General features: G+C 34.5%; 1 protein-coding gene across 4 annotated transcripts in view; it reads left to right on the top strand.

Annotated features, from left to right (window-relative positions):
* Positions 1 to 21,719, top strand: part of LRBA (LPS responsive beige-like anchor protein) — a 729,505-nt gene that overhangs the window by 454,500 nt on the left and 253,286 nt on the right. The window lies entirely within an intron of this gene.

Below are 21,719 nucleotides of genomic sequence, written 5' to 3'. Positions count from 1 at the left end.
TTCTTCTTCTTCTTCTTCTTCTTCTTCTTCTTCTTCTTCTTCTTCTTCTTCCTCCCTCTCTCTCTCTCTCTCTCTCTCTCTCTCTCTCTCTCTCCCTCTCTGCCTTGCTGTTTCCTGGAGTTATTTAGTTTATGAATGGTCCAGGGCCATCATGAGGGGGGTGGAGCTTCAGTTCCTACAATCGCTATCCGAGCTGTCAGTGCTTTAGCCAATCCGAGAGAGAAGACAGGCATGCTTGGCAGACAGTAGCCGCGACCGCTGCACTTGATAAAGAAAGGGGGTAAAGAGAGAAGTAAGAAAATAGGAGGAGATAGTAGAAGTCAAATGCTCACACACATTTTACAGCCCCCTTCTTCTTTATCCTCTCCTCTTATCTGTTGCAAGGAAGAAAAAGAATCTATATAGAAGGGACTTCCTGGAGATGGCTGGAATAACGCGAGAGAGTAGCAGTGGTTGAGAAAGGTTCACTTTTTTTTTCTTCCTACCAACATTGTGCAGAAGGTGCAAACTCTGACAAAATTACTTTTGCTTGAAGGCAAATAGAAGGAAGACGGGCAATCTTGGAAAGAACCTACATTTTTCTAGATTTTCTCCTCTGGCAAACTCTCCCTCCCTTCTCTTCCCCTTCTCCCCCATTGCTGCCAAGAACCAGAGCAATTGCTGTATGTGTGCACCAGTTGGGGTGTGTGTGTGGAATGGATATGGGGTGAAGGTTTATGACCATAAATCTCTTTTCAGTAATCTCCATATCCTGTTGAAAAATGGGGCAGGGTAAAAATAGTGTAGGCACCTTGTTTGATAATTACTTCTTAATTAAGATTCAGATTTTTTATGCTATTACTTTTGTTTAAAAGACTAGTTATTAGAGATAAAATATGTTTAAGCCTTGAGAAAGAGTGCAAATTTGTATGTGGTAGAATATTGTTGGATGTACTTTTAAATTAACTAAGCCACTAAAATTGTTTTAAATAATAAAAATGAAAAGAAATTGTAAAACTGAACCTGAGTTAAAGTTTTCATAAAACGTTAGATATTATAAACCTAATTTTGAGTATACTCTGAGGCAGTACAGAGTTTCACTTGTAAAATGATTTTATTTTCATAATTGACGGTTGCTTTTAAAAGACTTCACTGCTGTAAAAATCTATAACTATCCTGTTATTGATTACACAGATGGCTTCACTCCTCCCTTGGCATTTCACTGAAACTCATGCATGTGCTTTTAGTATATGTATTATACTTTCAAGCTGTACCCCCTTGTAGCCTTTCCCTACTTTTGGATGAAAGAAACTGTAACAGTGTTTTTGATTTGCTTAGTATGGAGAGTTTATGTTTGAACCTCAGGTGTCTTGATGCTGAGTCTTTTTAAGACAAATCAAGTAGATGGAATTATTTTTGGTTAGATTTTCGATATTCTCTGATAATGACATAAGAAATAAAAATCTATGAAGCCATTTGGGCAAACACTTCCTTTTACAAAACCGGTGTGCCTGCGGCTTTTGCAAAAGCTCTTGGGAGGGCTTGAGGTGCCCTTCTAAAAGCTGGACCAGGTAAATCTGAATTCAGTTGCATAAGGGAAGTTTATTTCTCTCCGTGTACTTGATGTCAGATACTTGGACTTCTTGGTTCTTTCTTAGGTCTCTGGAGCAGACCACTGGTGCCTTGCCCCCCCTCACTCTCTTTGCCACAGCCCCTTTCTAAAGAACTGGTTGGCTTTTTAAAAAATAAGTCGGATTTTGTGAAGAATACGTCTTTGGTAGCCAGGAGTGGGGAAGTACAGTCGGAAGTAAGCAAACACCATACTGGGGTGCAGAGCTTTAGTTAACTTCTCCCGCAGTGGCGGTGACTCGGGGCGACGTTTGGCTCCCGCCTTGCTGGGGGCGCAGCTTTCATCTCGGGAGTGCTTGGCGGCGGAAGGATAGAGTGGAGCCGTGGCTTCTTCGGCGTTCGCGCGAGTGCGAAGCCCAGACTCTGTAGGTACTCCGGCTAATGCTTTGGAGGTCCCACTGGCGTTCTGGGAAATATTACTGGGCAGGAGGGACACTTTGCTGCAGAGTTGTGCGGCCAGCCCTGAGAGGATCTACTGCAGCTTCTCCCGGGGGCAGTTCCTGGGCGGAGACTTGTGCTGGGGTCGGAGGGTGTGGAGCTTTCCCTCCCAGACCCTGGAGGTGGCCGCTTCTTACTCATTTCGGGTACCGGAGCAGGGAAGGCCTTGCACTTGGACCGGCCTGGCCCGCGACGTTCCTGGGAGTGTTTGCAAAAAGACCCGGGGGTGACGGCAGTTGTCCATTTTCCTAGCTCCAGTGCGGCGTCGCCACCCCCCACCCCCGGGTCCCTGGGTAGGCGCCGGCCCAGGCCACGCGGATCTTTGCGCCATTACTCCCTGATACCCCACTCCTCTTTTTCCGGCTCTGTCGGGCTCGACCAAGTTTCGTGGCACCCTTGTCTCTGGGTTTCTCCACTTCTATATACAGAGGCTGAGGGATGATAAAACGTTACAAATGTTTTGATTTAAAAACAATTCATTACCAATTTACCCTGTCTAAGGTAGATGCTGTAGTAAATAATAAATCAGTTAAACAAAGGCGACTTTAATTTATTGCCGTGGTACTAATTAGAAACATCATTCGAGCAATAAACTTAAACACTTCCAGCAAATAATGCCCGCTCTTGCTCGTTCCCTTCCTCCCCCCTCCCCCACCCCAACTCACTCTGGCTGCCTCTGCTCTAAGAGCTGCTTCAGCTGTGTGTTTGCGGATCCGCTCTTCCTCTAGTTGAATAATTGAAGGGGGAAACGGTATCCGTGGAGGCTGTAATTGAAGAGCCCCTGTCACCTCTGCTTTTATGTATGTTAGTATAGAAGTCCATCAGCAGCTCCTTGATGGTGTATTAAAACGAAGTGGCAGCCCCTTCTGCAGGAGATACCATATTCTATTAAAGGAGACCAAGTGAGAGAAAGAAACTCTAGAGGCTAAAAGCCACTTCAGGTCTTCAGACCGATTGATCTGTATTCTCTTGTTATAATCCGTCTCATCATACTTGAGTTAATGAGGCAAAAGAGGGGGAGAGAAATCTGATGGTCCTTGACAAATTCATTAGGGAGGCTGCAGGACATTTTATTTGACTGTTAAACATCTTGTTTGTTTGGTTTAGGCAGTGCCAACATCAGCATGCTTCTGCCCAGACCTGCGATGTTGGGCTAGCTTACAGACATTCCTAAAAAGAGAGGGAGGATATTCAGGGTGTGATTTGAATTTTTTGTTTGGGATTTTGTGTAGTCCATAACCTTCAGACTTCTCTAGTCTTTACCTTCACATTACTTGAGAAGCATTTTATGAAAATGTGCACGATAATACTGAGGAGGGGTTGTTTTTAGTTAGTGTAAGCTAAAATGTATGTGTTGAAACTTTAGCCTTAAAATTTCCGGTTTCCTTAAAATAAAATCGAGTAAAGTTATAGAAATTAATGGGCTAGTTTTTGAAAAAAGTGAATATTTAAGCTCCAGAAGAATAGCCAGATTATACTTTACATTCTCTTTTTAATTGATCATGAGCAAATAAACTTTCAATTATTAATTGAGTTTCCTCTTGCAATGAAATGCTTATGAGTACAAAAACTTGGAAATAAGATTTAACTATTTATACAAATAAGATCTTGAACATAATGGTGTATTTTAATCTGAGGGCCTTTTTATATTTAAAATTAGAAGCAAAACTGGCTACTATTAGGTGCTAAAATGAGGTGATGTATTGGCAGAAGACTTACATTGAAGATATTTATAACTGAAGAATAACGGGCAATTAATAGGATGCTAATTTTATAATATGTTACTCTAAGTTAATAATACGATATTTGATCTTCTCGGAGTTTTTCCTTGAAAAGAAATGAACAATCCAGTTGTGATACTTTCTTGCATAGAAAATTCAGTCATATTTTCCTACAGCAATTGACTTAAACAGTCTCAGCTTAAGTGCTTTGAGGAAAGAACCCTGTCTTCCATTTATAGGGAAACAGTATGAGAGAAAAAAGAGAACTAATGCTCTTTGCCTGTCATTTTAAAACATTCCTGCACTGCTGATGAAGCTTGAACTGCTTCAGGGAATGTATGGATTTGAAAAGAAATGATTCAGTAGTTCATGTTGTGTTTCTCAGGAGCAAAACCAAGATAATGGCTGAAGTCAGAGCTTCTGTACATCTGACAGATATAATCCTGTTTACATTTCCAGAGAATACAGAATCCTTAAACAGTTTTATTTTTTGCTGATCTTTACTTAGAAATATATTTACTAAGTTAAACTTCAGTGCATTTTTTACTTTATCATATCACTGAGACTTAAAAGATACTCATGATTTTATTCTTTATAGACATGGCATACGGTATTGTAACAATCCTTACTAAAGAGTATACAGATTTTAGATTATATAATTTTGTTTTCCAGGAAAACATTTTAGAAGTATTCAAAACATAATCAGGTTATTGACTTAAAAAAAAAAAAAAAAAAAACCCCGACTTGGAAGGATTTACACTTTTTGGAAAACAAAGGACCTCATGTTTACATGTGTATACTCTCTTCCTCTAAAATCTAATTTTGAAGCATCTGTGAGTTGCTAAATTTTGGGGTTCTTATGTACTTAATCTTTCAACATATTTATAAAAATCCTTGATTTTTTTAAGGAAAAAATAATTTTTGGTCAAAATATAAATGGGGAAATGAACAACTACTAAACTCCCTTAATTTAAAAAATATTATAATAAAAACAGAAAGAAAAGTGAATAATCCAAACACAAGTTGTGTATTAGTTGATGAAATTTTATTGAAGTAATTATTTTTAAAAAGCTTTTAAAAACAATTATCAGGGTTGTAGTATCTCCATTGTATTAAAAGTCAAAGTAAAATCACATTCTCTTTTGCTCTCTGTGAAATTATCTGATTTCCAAAACTGAGGTATCATAGACATTGTTTCTAAACTATCAATAATTACTATTGTGGAATCAGTCTGGAGAGTAATCAGTAATTGAATGTTTTCTTTGAACAGTTCGCTGTAGTACCTGTTTTAAATGGTCAGTCACACTGGTGAACCAAGTTGTTTTTGTTTTTTCCTCTTACAAAATAGCTTAAAAACAAAACAAAACAAAACAAAAAAAAACCCTTGTAATCTCTTTGATTGGTAACCCAAGGGTATTGTTCTCATTTGTACAGTTTGAACTTAAGATAATGTTCTGTCAGGTAAAGGCAATAGCTTTAATTTTGCATAGTAAGCCTATTGAACTGTATTAAGAAAATCTTTTACATGCTTTTGAGCATTGTGTTGTGGGCCTTTTGAATTTGGTTTGGTAACCTCTGGTAATATATGATTAGTGGTGTTGTTTATACTTTTACATCTTTTACAAGTCTAATTCTTACTTCGTAGGTTGAGAAAATCGAAGAGTACAGTATATGTTCTTGTTTTCCCCCAAGCTGAATAACATACCTTATTAAGCTCTTCATAATTTGATCTTACCAAGATGTATAATGATAGAGCAAAGAAATTGTACTCAGGAAAATGGAAGTAAGCAACTTTTAGCCTAACTGAAAAGTACATACTGTTGTATTACTGAGCTAGGATATGAAATTTTAAGAAAATCCAAGTTAATTCAGCAGGCATCTCTCAGAAGGTGTTTCATTGAACTTATTGTATTTTCACGTATGTTGGGATATATCATTTGATCTTACCAATAAATCATTTAGCTTTTTCTCATTTTAAATGTATACGTTTTAGAGTTGTAGTAATTACATTTTTATTTCCATAGATATTTAAACAAGTTCTGAAAGTTAGAACAAATAAGATCCTGTCCTCCTTTCTTCCTTCCTTTTTAACAGTTTGAACTTGCTAATATACTATGAGGTAGATATTAAATTTCATCTGTCAAATAATTTTGGCTTTCATAACTCGCTATAATCTTCAACAAATGAGAGGGTACTTTCAGTAGAACCAGGTCTTAACTATTTAAGGAATGATTATATAATTTGTGGATTATTTTTTGTGTCTAGGTGTTTTTTTAATATCAATTCCAGAAGATAGGAAAATCAGGATTAGTCAATATTGAAATTGATGCTAAATAAATCAAACCTTTGATTTCCATTTTATTCAAGACATTAAATTTTATGGTTTAAAGAAGGTGTGATATCCTTTGTTTTATAACAATACTATACACTCACATGTAGAATATATTTTTTGGGATCTCAGAGCCATCGCCATTCCCATTTCTGTTTTCCTTTGTGATCAGTGCCAGACATTTCTGTAACAGATGATTGAGATTAGGGATGTAGATTATGCTAGTTCTGCCCTGTACTTAGTTCAAAATATAAGACTTGGCATTGTGTTCTATATTTCTTTCAGGTCATGTGAGACATTTTGTGGACCTATGTTTAAAATCATCAGTTAAGCATATCATATGGATAGTTTGGTATTATACTTCAGGAAAACTAGTCTTTTTGAACATTTTAGTTTATTTTAAAATATATTGGTTCTATCACACTCCATCTTCATTATTACTAGTAAAGGTCATTTGGCATCATTCTTTTACATCACAGGAAATTTTTAATAGAATTTGTATTATTTTTCATGGAAATGTTAAAACTCTAGCCTGTTTCTTCCTTCAAACATTGTGAATTAGAGTAAAAGTGATGTGCTGAGAGGTCTTTCTGATTCTTTATAGTAGTTAAACAACAACAACAAAAATTCTTCATTGGCTCCAATCTATGTATAGAAGACATCTGTATAGTATAAATGAAATAATATTTGATGATCTAAGGAATGAAAACTTTTCCTTTAACCATGTGAAATCAAGCTAGGATATAAAACAGCTGTCTTGGCCTATGTATATCAAGGTTCTGCCAGCCTGTTTCTTTTCTGAATTTTCCCTTATTATCTTTGGATCCTAAAGAGTCATTCTTTTATTTTCTGACTGGTTTTGTCTGAAGACAAAACCTGGGTTGGTAGGTTTAAGTCAGCCTGGATAGAGTGAAAAATCTTTGATCTATGGCTATGACTGTTTCCAAATGATTTGCTTGCTGGGACCAGACACTATCCATGCCCTTTCACTTTGCAATCAGATAGGTACACACAAAGGACCTGAAAGGCTACCAGATGCATAGTTAATCATCAAATTAGGTAAGTAGGGGGTTCCAACCATACTTAATTAGATCTTCTATTTCTAATAGTTATTGGTTCTATGGTACCTTGTTGGTTAAATGTTCTACAAATCTAATCCGTTCTGGAAATTAGGCAAAACTTTCTATAAACTATAGCATCAGTTAAAAATGAATGATATAAAGCTGTGTATTTTTAAAAATATATAAGGTCATTGCTGTCATGTAGCTTACCTAGGTAGATAAGACAGAGGCAGTTTGATAGCATCTAAAGAGCATTAGTTTAGGAGAAAAAAAAAGCCCTGATTTTTTGTCCTGGGTTGACTACAGACTATCTGAGTGACCTTGATCGAGTCATTATCTCTACTCACTGTTTTCTCTACTCTACACTCTACTCTACTCACTGTTTGTGTGTTCCAGGGCTTGCCCCTACTGATAACACCCTTGTTGGCTTGAATTTGGTGGATTTGAACTTTTTTCTACCTCTTCAAGATAAAATAATCTGTAACATCATACCATAGCATGATTTAAGTTGTTCTTTATGTCTTTATTAGTTGATTTCAAATCAGAAATCTTTCTGCAGGAATTTAGACTTACAGTGCTGTTCTAATATAGGTATATGAAAGCTTTTAATATGAAAAAAATTACAGAAAGGGATAAGCTTACAAATGGTTATATTCCATCCATATTTTAGTCTTAAGGGAAAAAATGACAAATTATAGGTTGGAGATGGTTGTGAGGGACAACCAAATAACAACTTGGAATAAATTCTAAGAATATACTAATTATTGCTTGATAGGAGTTGAATCATAAAAACATGAAAAAGACACAGACAGCTATGTGTATCGTATGTATAGAAAAATAGTATGTGTTTGAAGGTGTACATAAGATTAGCTGGTATGTTTTTGTCTTAAAATAGTGAATGGACTTTCAGTGTTTCTGATATTTTTATAAAGATTAGATACTCTATAAGAGTTCTTGAAACTAGAGAAAGTTCAAGTTCACAATTAACTCCAAAAATAAAAAAAAACTAAAAAAAAAAAAAAGGAATGGTCATTCTTCTCTTTAGGGAAACTCTATTGCTATAAGGAACTATAATACTGCCATATTCATGTTGTGTTAAAAGATAGATCCAAGCAGGGAAATGGTTTTCAAAACATGAGTCACAATAGTAAGTAAAGTTTTATACTACTTTCTCATGCTTTTCACTTGTTTTCATCAGAAGATCTGACAAGCATAAAAGTGTTAACATCTTTTATTTTACAGATGTTCTTAGTTTTCTCTCAAACTCTAAAAGATGCTGTATCAGAGAAGCCTGGTGGGAAATAATTTCAACACCTCCCTTCAATGGTGTGATAACTTACTATTTTCTGAGCTTGTGGATATTTTTGGTGGGAGGGCTGTGAGGCAGGGAAGAGACAATATGTTGAGATCTAATTATTCTCATTTCGAGATACAGGTCAATCTGTTTGCTTTATTATGAATTCTCTCTAAAATATCTTTTCAGTTGGCATAGTTGAATTATATTTACTTCTAAGTTGTATTCACTGGAAGTCCCTCATTAATGCAGGAGCAGTGCAGGTGACCACTAAAAGAGTTGTTGATGGACACTCCGTGGGTTTGCAAAGTGCAAACCTAAAAGACTAAGCATTGAGAAATGCATTGCTATTTGTGAATTTATGTTTTATCTCACTTCACTTGAAAATTTATGAGTGGTGTGGCTTAAGGGTGCTGGAGTTGTGTGTTCCAGGGCTTGCCCCTACTGATAACACCCTTGTTGGCGTGAAAGTGCAATGCAAATTATGACAGTTACAACCTTCTGTTTTGTTTAACCTGTCAGTAGATTTCCTGGCTCAGTGCTGAGGGCAATGGTGTGTTCAGCTAGTCCATATTCACCTAAACTTAAAAGGTCAGGTTTCTACAGGCAAGCCTAGTCAAAGCCTAATTGATGAGGAGGGCAGGGAGACAGAATTTACTGTTCTGTTGGCTAGTTTCATATCGTTAGGTTGTCCTGAAAGCATCAGGCAGTCACAGCCCCTTTCATGTAAGTGCTGACCCTAGACAGGAGCTGACAATCAAAGGAGGCAGCCACAGGAACCAGTGCAAGTAGGCTATTGATTTTTCAGTTAGGTCTAAGTAGTTTGTAGTATGGGTAATGGGTGACAGAGGCAGGTATGTCATTATCAATGAGCTCCAGAACAGTAGCGACAACCCTCTCTCATATTTCCTTCAGCACTGACAGTATGCATCCAGAGGCGGTCAATAAATCGCCCAACCTTTAACTGACAAGTGACTTGGAGGTTTAGGTTGAGGGGTGGAAGTTATAGAGCTAAACTTCTCTACTTGAGCATGTACTGCATCTAGCAAGAGTCAGTCATTATACTTCTAAGTCTTTGAAGTTTTGATTTGGATAAGTCTTTGCAACTCTGAAGATCAGAGTTTACTTTTAAGCTTTTAAGAAATTAACAATGTATTTATGTAGTTAAAAAAATAAAGAAATGAGCCAGTCATTTGTAAAGAGAATTATGCAAGGATAGGTAAGTTATGTTATTATGGTATAGTCTTGCTTTCATTTTAGACTGCATCCTAAGTGAATCGTGGTATCTTTGTTATGAAAGTTCAGCAGTTGCAAATTGACTCTCAAAATCCATTTTAATTCCTAATCTCTACTTAAATGTTTTAACTGTAGACCAGTTTTAAATAGAAAAAAAAAATTGTACCATTTATAAATGTGATATATTAGTCCTAAAGCATTTGGTATTTGACCTTCAAATTTGTTTTATATTATTTTCACAATAAACTAGTCAGACACAGAACATTTAATGATTAAAGTTTGATGAATTAGGTTGCTTCTGAATTTAAAAAGAAACGAGGCTGATTTTTTGTTTTAAAGGCATTTCATAAGGATATTTACGTTTAAAGATACAGTTTAAGTTCTTGTGAACACAAAAGTGTTAACAGGTTTTGACTAAAAATACACATGTTCTAAAAGGATATAAAATAATTTAGAGATATTTTAAAATTAAGTCAATCTCTATTTTGTTACAAAATGTAAGTAATATAAAGAGAAGACAATATTTATAAGTAGAAGTGGGAGTTTTGGTTGTACCAGGATCCTCGCAAACTATCATATGCTTACATTTTTTGAAAACTTTAAACAAATTGAAATAAAACAGGAAAGTAAATGTTTTTTAAAACTTCCTTAAATAACTTATCGCTATGATATCTTGTTTAACACTGTGATATTGTACAGAACCAGAGTTTAAGTCCGTAGTATCATCTAGCTGCGGAGTACCCTGCTTGACCACATGAATCATTTTCATTCGTCCAATGCCACTGAAAATTTCCTTTTTTCTTTTCCTTTAATCAGCAGGTTAATGCACACTGAGGGTATGGATGCTTAAATATTTTCTTAAGTTTGAAGTGACATGTTGATACCCTGTCTTCTTTTTTTCAGATATAGAGGATACAAATTTGAAATGCAGTGAAATATGGCTACTATTAAAATATTGTAGTCTTAGTTTTAAAGAAGGTTTGGGATTATGTAATTAATTGTTAGAAAAATTTTATTCAGATCTCTTGAATTATTCACCTTTTGAAGCTTAAGAGTTTCTTAAATCTAGATTCCTTTCAGAATCATTGTTTTTCCCTGTTTATTAATCATTCACTTAATCTTTGTTTTTCTGTTGGATTAGATAAAAGATTTGGCTGAGAATCTTGTAATCTTTATATTGGTAGCCTATGTTAAAGGTGAAACTTCTTTTGCTATATTTGCAATCTTTCCTGAATACAGTGTTGTGGGGTTTTTTTTGTTTTGTTTTGTTTTGTTTTTGTTTTTGTTTTGGAATTAAAAAAAATAAGCCGAAGAAAGGGGGACAAATTAAATTTTCATGAAAGAAAATCCTAATCAGCAGTGACAGTCTAAGAGAAAGATGATTGCCACTTGGTCATTGTGGAGAGGCACTTAGATTTGGTGTCAGTGCTTCTGTTAATGATGACTAATGTCTTTCTTGGAGCAAGTGCATGCTCCAACATACTGCTACAGCCTAGAGAGAGGGCTCAGCAATAGGGACCACTCAGCAAAAGCATTAGGTATTCTAAAACAAAGGCTTTTTAATGCAATCAGTTTGGTAGTCTCTGTTGTTAGAAATAATGCAAACATAATTCTAAAGCATTTACCAACACATTTTAAATTATTTCATGTCCAGTAACGAGAGATATCATTTTAGAATTAAGATGTAAAGAAATCAAGCAGTGTTAATAAGATGTGCTCTCTGTTTTGCTACTTAAGGAATGGGCCCATACACTTCCACGGCACAGAATCATTTGTGTTAAGAAAGTTTTAAAGAGACAAACTAGCAGCTTTTTTTTCCACGCTGCATTGCTGTATTCTGAATAAATACTTTATAGTTATAAAAAGAAAATGAATGACTCAAAAGATCTTTTTAGATCTTTTAGTATTAAATATATTGCATACAAAAAGATGACATGTGTTACTTCTTCAGCTTTTCCCCAAAGTGTAAGACCTTTCAGAAGGGCATTTGCAATGCTTGTCATATTTTTTCATATACATCTTATTGGCCTGACATGTCTTGAAAACCATGAGAACACAGATGTCATTGCATTCAGACAACACTAATTACTCTGGGATTTTTGCAGCCTCAGTGCCTGCATGTAACTGTCGATTATGATTGTTCATGCGGCCTACAGTGGGGACACTTTGCACATGAAAATGCTGAGGCACAAAAACAGTGAGACAGGCCATTTAGTCCCCTATTGTTTTCAGTAGAACTTAGGAGAAAAAAAAAAATTCTTGACACATCAATTTCATTCAGTATTTTGCATTTGAACCATGTTTTGGCAACATTTTCCTTTCTGAAGTAAGTGTGTTATGCTTTAGTGTTCAGTGAAATCTCTTATCCATCTGTTCTTTAACCTTCTTGTACAGTCTCCTACATTACTTTGTCTTCAAGCTTCATGGGAAATTTCTTTATGTAGCTTATACTTTGAGAGAAACACTAATTGTGGTATGAGTCTTTTGAAAGTGGCAGTACAAAACAATAAATATGTATGATGTGTTCTGGTGTGCAATTTAATGTTTAATGAGAAGCTGCTGCAAATATTGTTAGTCTCAATTTAGATAAGTGCAATCATCTTGTGCTTTTAACACAGGTCAGTTCTTCCCTTTGTTTAATTTTCTCTGTAACATTCTGGGTTTCGGTTGATGATTCATGGTGTTTAGGTGGTTTTGAAATATCAGAGGTCAAATGGTGGTCAGATCTGAGCCCTTGCTATTAAATGTGAAGACCAAATACATGTTTTGATAAAAAGCATAATCTGTGTTAATCACCGATTGAAAATAAAAATCTCCAATAATGTAACTTCATATGCTGATGAAGCAGAAATTGAAGCAGCTTGATCAAAGATGTATGATGAGATAAAACTGCAGTCTCTGCTGTACAGTTATAGTAATTATGACTAATGAACCATCCAGTCTGGATGAAATGGCATGCCCACAGGGACTGTGTCCAATCAGTTGTGACTTATGCAAGCTGAAAAAACCATTGATGGGGTTCCAAATTCTATATCACAAGAAGTACACTCTTTATTATCAATAAAACTTTTGTTAGAGTAATGTAAAGTGATTGGGAGTTATCTCAATTTTCTTAAATACAGAATATGATTCTTTTTCTAAATATAAAGTATCTTTTTCTCTTTCCATATATTTAAAACTAAACATATTTTTGTGATCTCTGTTTTACCTCTTTCTTAAGCACAATTTATATCACTAACACAGTTCTCTGACTTTCTTCTTGTCTTGCTGTTGTGCTGCTTTTGAACATTTCCTCTTTTTTTTAGAGCTATTGATTACTTTTGTCAGGGTAAATTGTTCATTAACCAGGTATAGGTGAGATGCCTTTATAATAATATAGGACGTTTGAGGCATTTACTGTGTGCCTGCACTGTTCTAAGTGCTTTACCTATATTAACTCATAAGTCCTCATAACAGCCCTTTGGGATAGGTGTTATATATTATCACCATTTTACAGAAGAAGAAACTGAGATGTGGAAGGTTGAATAACTTGTCCAAGGTTACATACTCTTATAAATTTGGAATATCTTTTAGAGGCTAGTTACATTCTTCTGGCCCAAATCTATTTCTGAATTATCCTTGCTTTCCTTTTTTCCAGCTAGGATTAGTTTTTTGTTATTACTGTTTTATGGCATCTGACAAAACTGCTAGGGTATTTTAAAACTGAGAGGTTGGGGGTGTCTGGGTGGCTCAGTTAGTTAAAGCATCTGCCTTTGGCTCAGGTCATGATCCCAGGACCCTGGGATCCAGCTCCGTGCTCAGTGGAGAGCCTGCTTCTCTCTCTCCCACTCCTCTGCAAGAAGTCTGCTTTTCCCTTTCTCTCTGCCTGTCATTCCCCCTGCTTGTGATCTTTCTCACTATCAAATAAATACAGAAAATCTTAAAATAAATAAATAGATAGATAGATAAATAAATAAATAAACAAACTGAGATCTCGTGTGCAGTTCTAGAATGGTTTTTAGGTCCCTAAACACTATAATTCAGGTTCCTGAACTCCTTCACTTGGTATATTTTAAGTGTCAGGACCTTTCAGGATAGAGTTTAAGAGTGCATGGTTTTGATATGAATACATATCTAAAATGTTCTAAATATGTTCATTTGATGCACTCTTGAAACTAAAATCTTTTTAAGTTGTATTGAGAAAACAGGCTCCTCACTTAAAAGAAAAAGTAGTACTGGTAAAATAGGCTTAGTTAGTTTTCTTCTGAGAGTATCTATACTGAAGTTTTTCTCACCAAACCAGTGTAGTCCTTGTTTTAATGATTTCTTATTCCTAGCACCTTTCACACTTCCTGTTAGGTAGTAGGTGTATGATAAATATCTGTGGAAAGAAGAGAACAAAGAAAGGAAGGGGAACTTTACAGGGATTCAGTAATTCAGGGATTCCATCAAGCACATGCTTTTATTCTAGTTCCCTTGATAGGTTTTTACTTAGAGGAATAGAATAAAACTGGCTGTCATTGGCATTATTCTTTAAAATCCTTAAAACCCTAGCTAATCAACCTTCTTTCCCACTAACCCCCAATCTGAAGTCTTTGTCTTTCCAGGTTAGCTTCCTTACATTTATCATGAAATGCCCCACAGAGAGACCTGTCTTTGAGCTGATAGTCCAGTTACCAGCAATCTCAAACAGTTTAATAAATGTTTTCATTTCTTTTGTATCCCCTATGTCATTGCCCATGAATTCATCTCCCTTTATTAACTTACCAATGTGAAAAGTTATTGAAAGGCTGGCATCATGTTATTTGATCTAGATACATAATACATACTCCATAAATACTGGTTGGTTGATTAATAATTTGGGGGCTCTCCTCTTTCAAACAGATTTCTTCTTATCACCAAGGTCAAATTTTCAGTGTGAGATTTCTAGAGGTAATGTTCTGAAAGTCTTTTAAAACTCAATTGAAATGAGATTTGTACAAGAATAATATTGAGCTCTTATTCTGTGTTGGGGCATTATGCTAAGCACTTTGTTTTAATCTTCTCAGTAAATCTTTAATGAGGTATATTCTCTTCCTGCCCCTATCTATATAGAAACCAAGGCATAGATAGAGTATACAAGCTTAGTTCACTCTAAAACTAGTAAGTGGCAAAAAGATGGCTTACAAAGATGGTAGCAGTTTATTTTAAAGCCATCAAATTTTTATTGTTATCCTGTCAGTGCCATGCTCTTTTGTTTTTTAATGCCCTCTCTGTAGTTGTCTATGATCGTTCCTTAAGTTCTGCTTTCCTGCAGCTGGAAGGATATCCATTGCACACCTACTTATCCTTGTCTTCTCAAGATACTCCAAAGCTGCCTTTTTCCCCATTAATTTTCAGAAGAGGAGGAGGAAACCTTGGTACCCCACTGTGAAATGTTTTGACATGATCAGATAATGCAGAGAGAAAGCGATTTCTGTCTCATGTTTTTTGTTTTGTTTTTGTTTTTCTAAATTCGTGGAGGACAAAATAAAATTTTTTATTATTTTATGCAAGTTTTAAGAAATCATTGCATTGTAAACTATGTCAGGTAGTCTGGTTAGGAAACTCCTGAAGGAATATGTAGTAAATCACAGGAAAAAAAAAATACTTGAAATTTAAATCTGGTTTTAAAGTGATTGGTAGTTATATCCATGGCTGCTTACAGAAGATGAAAATGGAGCTAATAAAATGTTGCATATTTTATTCTTAGGAAACATTGTGGCTTATAATGAGTCTTTATATAAAACTGAAACCACTGGGTTATCAAAAAGGAAGCAGTTTGCCAAATATAGTAAGCTCTCAGAAGTAAACTGACATCAATTTTAATTTCTGTTTGGAGTTCAGCTTTTATGTGGACATTGCAATTTATTTCATGAGTGTAATACTCTGTGTATTTTTAAAAGTATATCTATATTTTGATTGAGAAGTTTAGTTATTCAAGTTTGTGTTCACTCAATAAGGGCAGTTTACATGTAGTTAACAATTTTGTCTTGGTAGATACTATTTGAATTATTGAAAACATTTTAGTCTGAAGTCAAGTATCAATTACTGATCTTCTTTTAAGATTAAAATTACTTTAAAGCTTTTCCTAAATATTTTAACTGGAAAACTTTAATTAGAAAAAATGCAATATGCTTGAAAATGGTAAATTGTTATTTGGAGATGGGTTTCTGTTTTATATCATGCTTTTTTAAGTCATATTTTATGTTTTCATGAATTATTTTATGTCTTTGACTCAGATGTAATTCAGATATAATAAATTAATATTAGAACTCCTAAAAGGATTCTTTCCTTATAGGTTTCTTAGAAGGGAATTGAAATGGTAGATTTATATAATTAGAACATTAGTTATATTTATAGGACTTCAAAAGATAAAATTTTTAAAGAAAAAAAGAAGATCAGATTATCCCTGTGCTATGATTTTATGTATGTTGAAGTTCTATTTATGGAGAAAGACTTGAGAATGAACAGAAAGTGAACAGATAAAGAGTATGTATAATACCATAGTACATAGGCTATAACTCTACAGTGTTTTTACATAATCAATATAAAACATAAATTTTAAAGACACTATAACACTGTAATATTTCAGTTTTGTGATTATGTGTTGCTAATATTGGTTAAATCTTTTTTTTAGATTGCCAAGGTCTGGGTATATAGTCTTATAGACAGATTTGTCATAAGACTAAAAAATGATGACTTGAAAACCAGCTTAATTCCAGTTAGCAGAGAAGCAAGCATGAATAAGACATAATTTTGGGCATCTACTAGCTCTCAGTTTAATAATATTTGTACTGTTTAAATATTTGAAAGCCTTTGATGAAGATGGATAAGGTTTAAGAAAATGAATTGTAGTATAAATATGTATTCTCATCAAGTCTAATACTACATATAACTTGACTTCGTTTGCTTAGTCCCGTCTTCTTCCTGTAACTTTCATACTAGGAAGTTAAGAGCTTATTTTCTCCTTTAAATGTTTACTGAGAACATACAGAGCAGGGATGGGGGAGGTTGCCAATATGTGGAGAAAATGAATTTGCACTTAACATTGCCATTTACCACAGCTGTCTGTAACAGTGAGGGTATGTGTATGACTATGCTATCATTATCTCTGCTACTTGCCATTCAAGTTTGCAGATTGACTAAATACACATCGTCTTCTACAGGAAAATTTAAGGTTCAGATTGCTTAGAAAACAACCAGTGAATAGTAAGGAACAATGAAAAGAGCTGAGGTGAGCAGAATATTATATGCTGATTGGTAGATTTTCAGACAACGAAAAAGGCATTGACTAGCCTTGTGCATTTAAAGCCAATCTTTATGCAAGAGTCAAGAAGCTCAGGAGATACTGTGTGAGCAAAAATAACAGGAAAGAATTAAAGGGGGGCACTAAGAGGGAAAGAAGTAGAGATTGAGGGGTAGTTAGTGATGTGGAGAGTAATGAGAGCAGAGCCATTCACAGTAGATGAACTGAAGTAATAGGTAATAGTACACCTCTCTTGTCAAAAGATTACTTGGAATCTACATTATATTGTAATGGCAAATATGGGAATTTTCTTTGTGTATGTTTGGAGGTTGGAGTAGATAGGTTGTTGCTTAAAACAGTAATTGATTCCCATAATGATTCTGTTCGATTTTAAGGAAAGTACATTCAATAAGAAAAAAGAGCATACATACAAGTTTTTTATTACTGCTCTAGTAAATTACCGCAAATTTAGTGACTTGAACAATATGGGTCTCACTGGGTAAAGTCAAGATGTTGCATTCCTTTCTGCATTCCTTTCTGGAGGAAAGATTCTAGGGGACAGTTCATTTTTTTGTCTTTTCTAGCTTCTAAAGGACTCCAGTATTCCTTGGCTGGTGGCCCCTTTCCTCTGTCTTCAAAGCCAGCAACCACAGGTTGAGGGCTTCTTACATCACATTACTCTGACCTGCTCTTCTGCCACTTGGTTGCACTTTGAAGGACCCTTGTAATTACTTAGGTGTGGTGGATCATCCAGGTTAATCTTATTTTAAGATTAGCTGATTAGCAACCTTAATTCTATTTGCAGCCTTAATTCCTCTTTGCCATGTAAGGTAACATATTCATGGGTTCTGAGGATTAGGATGTGGACATCTTTGGGAGGGAGTATTCTTCTAGTTACCACAGAATACCATCATGTCTTAGAGATATTTTCACCTAAAGGAATACGGTATTATAGACCTTCTATTATTTAGAAAAAGTTCTCATTTGGATTACAGATTAAGATAGCTTTATCATATTAAGAGTAGATTAAAACATAAAACTTGTGACAGAGTTTTCAGGAAGAATTTTATTGTAACTTGAAGTAGAGGATCACTTTAAAAAAAAAAAAAAAAGTGGGGCTTGAACTCCCAACCTTGAGATCAAGACCTGAGTTAAAATCAAGAGTTGGATGCTCAACCTACTGAGCCACCCAGGTGCCCTGGGGATCACTTTTTATAATTTGTTATAGTTTCAGGTGGTACATACTAGTGGTAACTATTTTCATTGCCAATGATTTGAATTATGAATATAGATCTACATACTAAGCAACGATTTGGAGCTCTTAATATTTGGGCCAGGGAAACATCTTAAAGAAGAGGCCAAATATGTGTTTGTGTGTATTCTATAAATTAGTAATGTGATTAATACTGGCAAGTGGTACTAGTGAAATCATAATTAGAAGTCAGTTTTCATATTTGAATAATTAGCTTTACCCTTTTCTGAAAATAGCTTTCAATGAGCTCTTGGTCACAGAGGACATCAGAGGAGAGAGTTACTATTTTTGCAAAACATTTCAAAGCATTATGCAGTTTGGATGTTTTATAAGACATCTTTGTTTTTTGAACTTTTGAGTAAATATAGAGGTTAAATAAACCATTGAAATCTTTTAGAAGTTTCTATATATATAGTCATTCAGTCCACAAAAATTTTTGAATATTTACTTTTGTGCCAGCTGTGCTGATTGCTGAGACTACAATATTAGTTAAAAATGGAAATGATTTGGTTCCTCATGAAGCTTTAGACATTAATCATATAATAAAATTTTTGAATACCTTTAAGCATCAAACTTAGTAGCCATTTAAATTATGATACATTCTCAAATAAAAATATTTTTTCATTATCGTCATTCAGAGAGAACAACTTTTTGATTAAGGTTATTAGATATTTGATACAAACTTCTAATAACTTTATCAACTGTATTGAACATGTAAGAGTGCATATTTATTTTTTAGGTGCTATAAAAATGTTTATTTTATTCCACTAGAATAATTTTAGATCCCATTTGTATATGAAGATAAAATTATTTACAGTTGTCCATATTTGATGAACTAGTTAGGTATATAGGCCTCCCTGGGTAAAAATGAGCTAAAAGTGTGTTATCTACTAAAACCTGAATATACATTTGAATGTTACAGGTTGACCATAATATTTGTCTTAAGGTCTAATAATGTGTTTTAAGTGAATAACAGAATCTACAATTTGGGGGTGGGTGGTAGCATTGTGTGTATGTGTGTTTTATAGTATTTCCTTCTATGATAAAACAACTGAAAAGTTTACCACAAAACTTGGTATTGATGGAAAGAGTTGGTTTTGGATTTAATGACAGTCACTCTGATTTTGAGATACTCTCCCCTTACTTAAACAGTAACCTCAGACATTTTAAGGTTGTTTGAGCCTTGTTTTCTGTAATTAATATCTACTGTTCAAAGCATAGGTTTAAGCAGGATATTTAAAATGATTTTTCTCTAATTCTTCATAAAATGTTTCTGCACACCCCCCTCCCTTTTTTGTTGTTGATGTCTGTATCTTCAGACTCCTGAGTAGTATCTCGCACATAAAGGACATTCGTAGAAATTTCTTGAATGAATGATTAAATGTATAAATATTTTCCTTAAAATCTGTAATGTAAAGAAAGCTCATTTTGCTTTTTGTCCCAATGGATAATGTTTTTAAATTGGCAGGAACATTATTAAGAAAGCTCGATAATACCTCATACAGAGGGTTATGCAATTGTAAAACTATCTCAGTAGAACTTTTTTTTTTTTAAGAATTTAAGATACAATGGGAAAACTAAGGTTATAGAGCAACTGAGGTCAGGGGTGAACCTATGAAAGCCTTTTTATTATTTTATTTATAAAATATATCAATGAAGTTTGTTAAGAAAATATAGCCATTTCATACTTCTTTAATTACGGTTGCTTCTGTTCTTTTTCCATTTATCGTTCCCTATCTGCTAAGAATATTTTAGGATTTCTCATCGCTGTGGTTCCAATTAAATGCTCACCTGTGTGTGTATATGTGTGTGTGTTTTCAGATAATAAGCAAAACAACAAGTATGCTTTCTGGTCTTACTGCTTAGCCGACTTTTAAATCCTGTCCTGATTTTGTAACTCTTGTCTTTCTGATCTTCCTGGACTTTGCTTCCTCACTCCAACCGAGTACCAGAAATACCTACTGACTTAACTCTTGGAGATTTATTTTTTTTATGCTTTTTTTTTCTTTTTTAAGATTTTATTTATTAGGGAGAGAGAGAGAGCGCACATATGGGTGCAGGTGGTCGGGCAGAGGGAAAGGGAGAGGAAGAAGTCAACTCCCCCCTGAGTAGGGTGCCCCACCTGAGGTTCAGTCCCAGGATTTTGGGATCAGGACCTGAACCAAAGGCAGATGCATAACCCATTGAGTTACCCAGGGGCCTTGGGATTTATTTTTTTTTAAGAGAGGAATTTGGGGGTCCTCTTTTTAATCAAACTATGTACTCTGATTTTCCCTCTTCCTTTCTGTTTCCTTTGCCTTGACAAACCTTAGAGTTGTAGAGGCTACTTATAATATCTGCCTACCAACACATATCCCTTCTTCTCTCTTGTAGACATCTCTTTTTTCTTAGGCACCAGCATGGCATTGATCAAAAAGATCATGGCTTTCTATTATATGTATCCCGTTACACATTCCACAAATACTCTGAGAATACAACCATTAACAATTCAGATAATAGTGAACTTTTGATAACTTTCTGTTAAAGTTATGTAAATATGAATTTCATTATAAAGAAATATATAAATTTCTTCTTTTAAAATTAAGAAACCTTTCTAGGGGTTTGTCAGGTATGTCTGTGTTTTTAATTTCAAGGGGACACAGTTATTACTCTGGAGATTGGTATGATGTTCTTAACTTTCTGACTTCATTTCTTTGGATCTTGACATAAACTCCTCTTATATTTCTGTCTTCTAAGGGATAAGCATTAAATAAAAAAATACATTCAATACAAGCTTCTCTTGGTGCTTAACACTTACTTTTGTTAGTGATTTAAAATGCCACACTGATGTATAACTTAGGAGATTCTTATGTTTGAACCTGGTTTTGCCCCCAAAGGTTTCTTCCTTTTTATGTTGTTCTAGTTCAATATATTTATCTGTATACACGTTTTGTATATATTTTTTATTTGTATATTTATTTTATAGTAAATATTTTACAGTACAGCAGAGGACCCAATCTTATATAAGTCTGGATAATGTCACTGTAGGAAGTTAAGATAATGATACTGTCTTTCAGTTAAAACACTGCTTTCCATCTAAGTTTAATTGCTTCTTACTGAGCAACAAATAAAGGCCTGAAGTTATTTGATGCCCTAGAAATAGTAATTTATTGTGAACACCCAAATGGAAGATAATTTCTAAGTCATAGTTTCTGGCCATCCCTTTATATATTTATTTATTTATCCTTATAGTTCTGAGTATATTGCTTCTGTTTTTTAATTTTATTTATTTTTATTATTTATTTATTTTTATTATGTTACGTTAGTCACCGTACAGTACATCATTAGTTTTTGATGTAGTGTTCCATGGTTCATTATTTGTGTGTTGCATGGAGTACTGGGTGTTATGGCCATCCTTTTAAAACTAAGTCACCATATGTAAAAACTGAAGTTGTAAAGAAGCATAAATGCACATGGAATATAATTACATACATTAGACGTTTGTGATATTTACATGCTAACCACTGAGATTTACATAATGACTTCTCTTATTAA

Source organism: Mustela nigripes, chromosome 1 (assembly GCF_022355385.1).
Source record: "Mustela nigripes isolate SB6536 chromosome 1, MUSNIG.SB6536, whole genome shotgun sequence".
Classification (NCBI taxonomy): domain Eukaryota; kingdom Metazoa; phylum Chordata; class Mammalia; order Carnivora; family Mustelidae; genus Mustela; species Mustela nigripes.
This window is presented reverse-complemented; position numbering and strand designations above follow the sequence as displayed.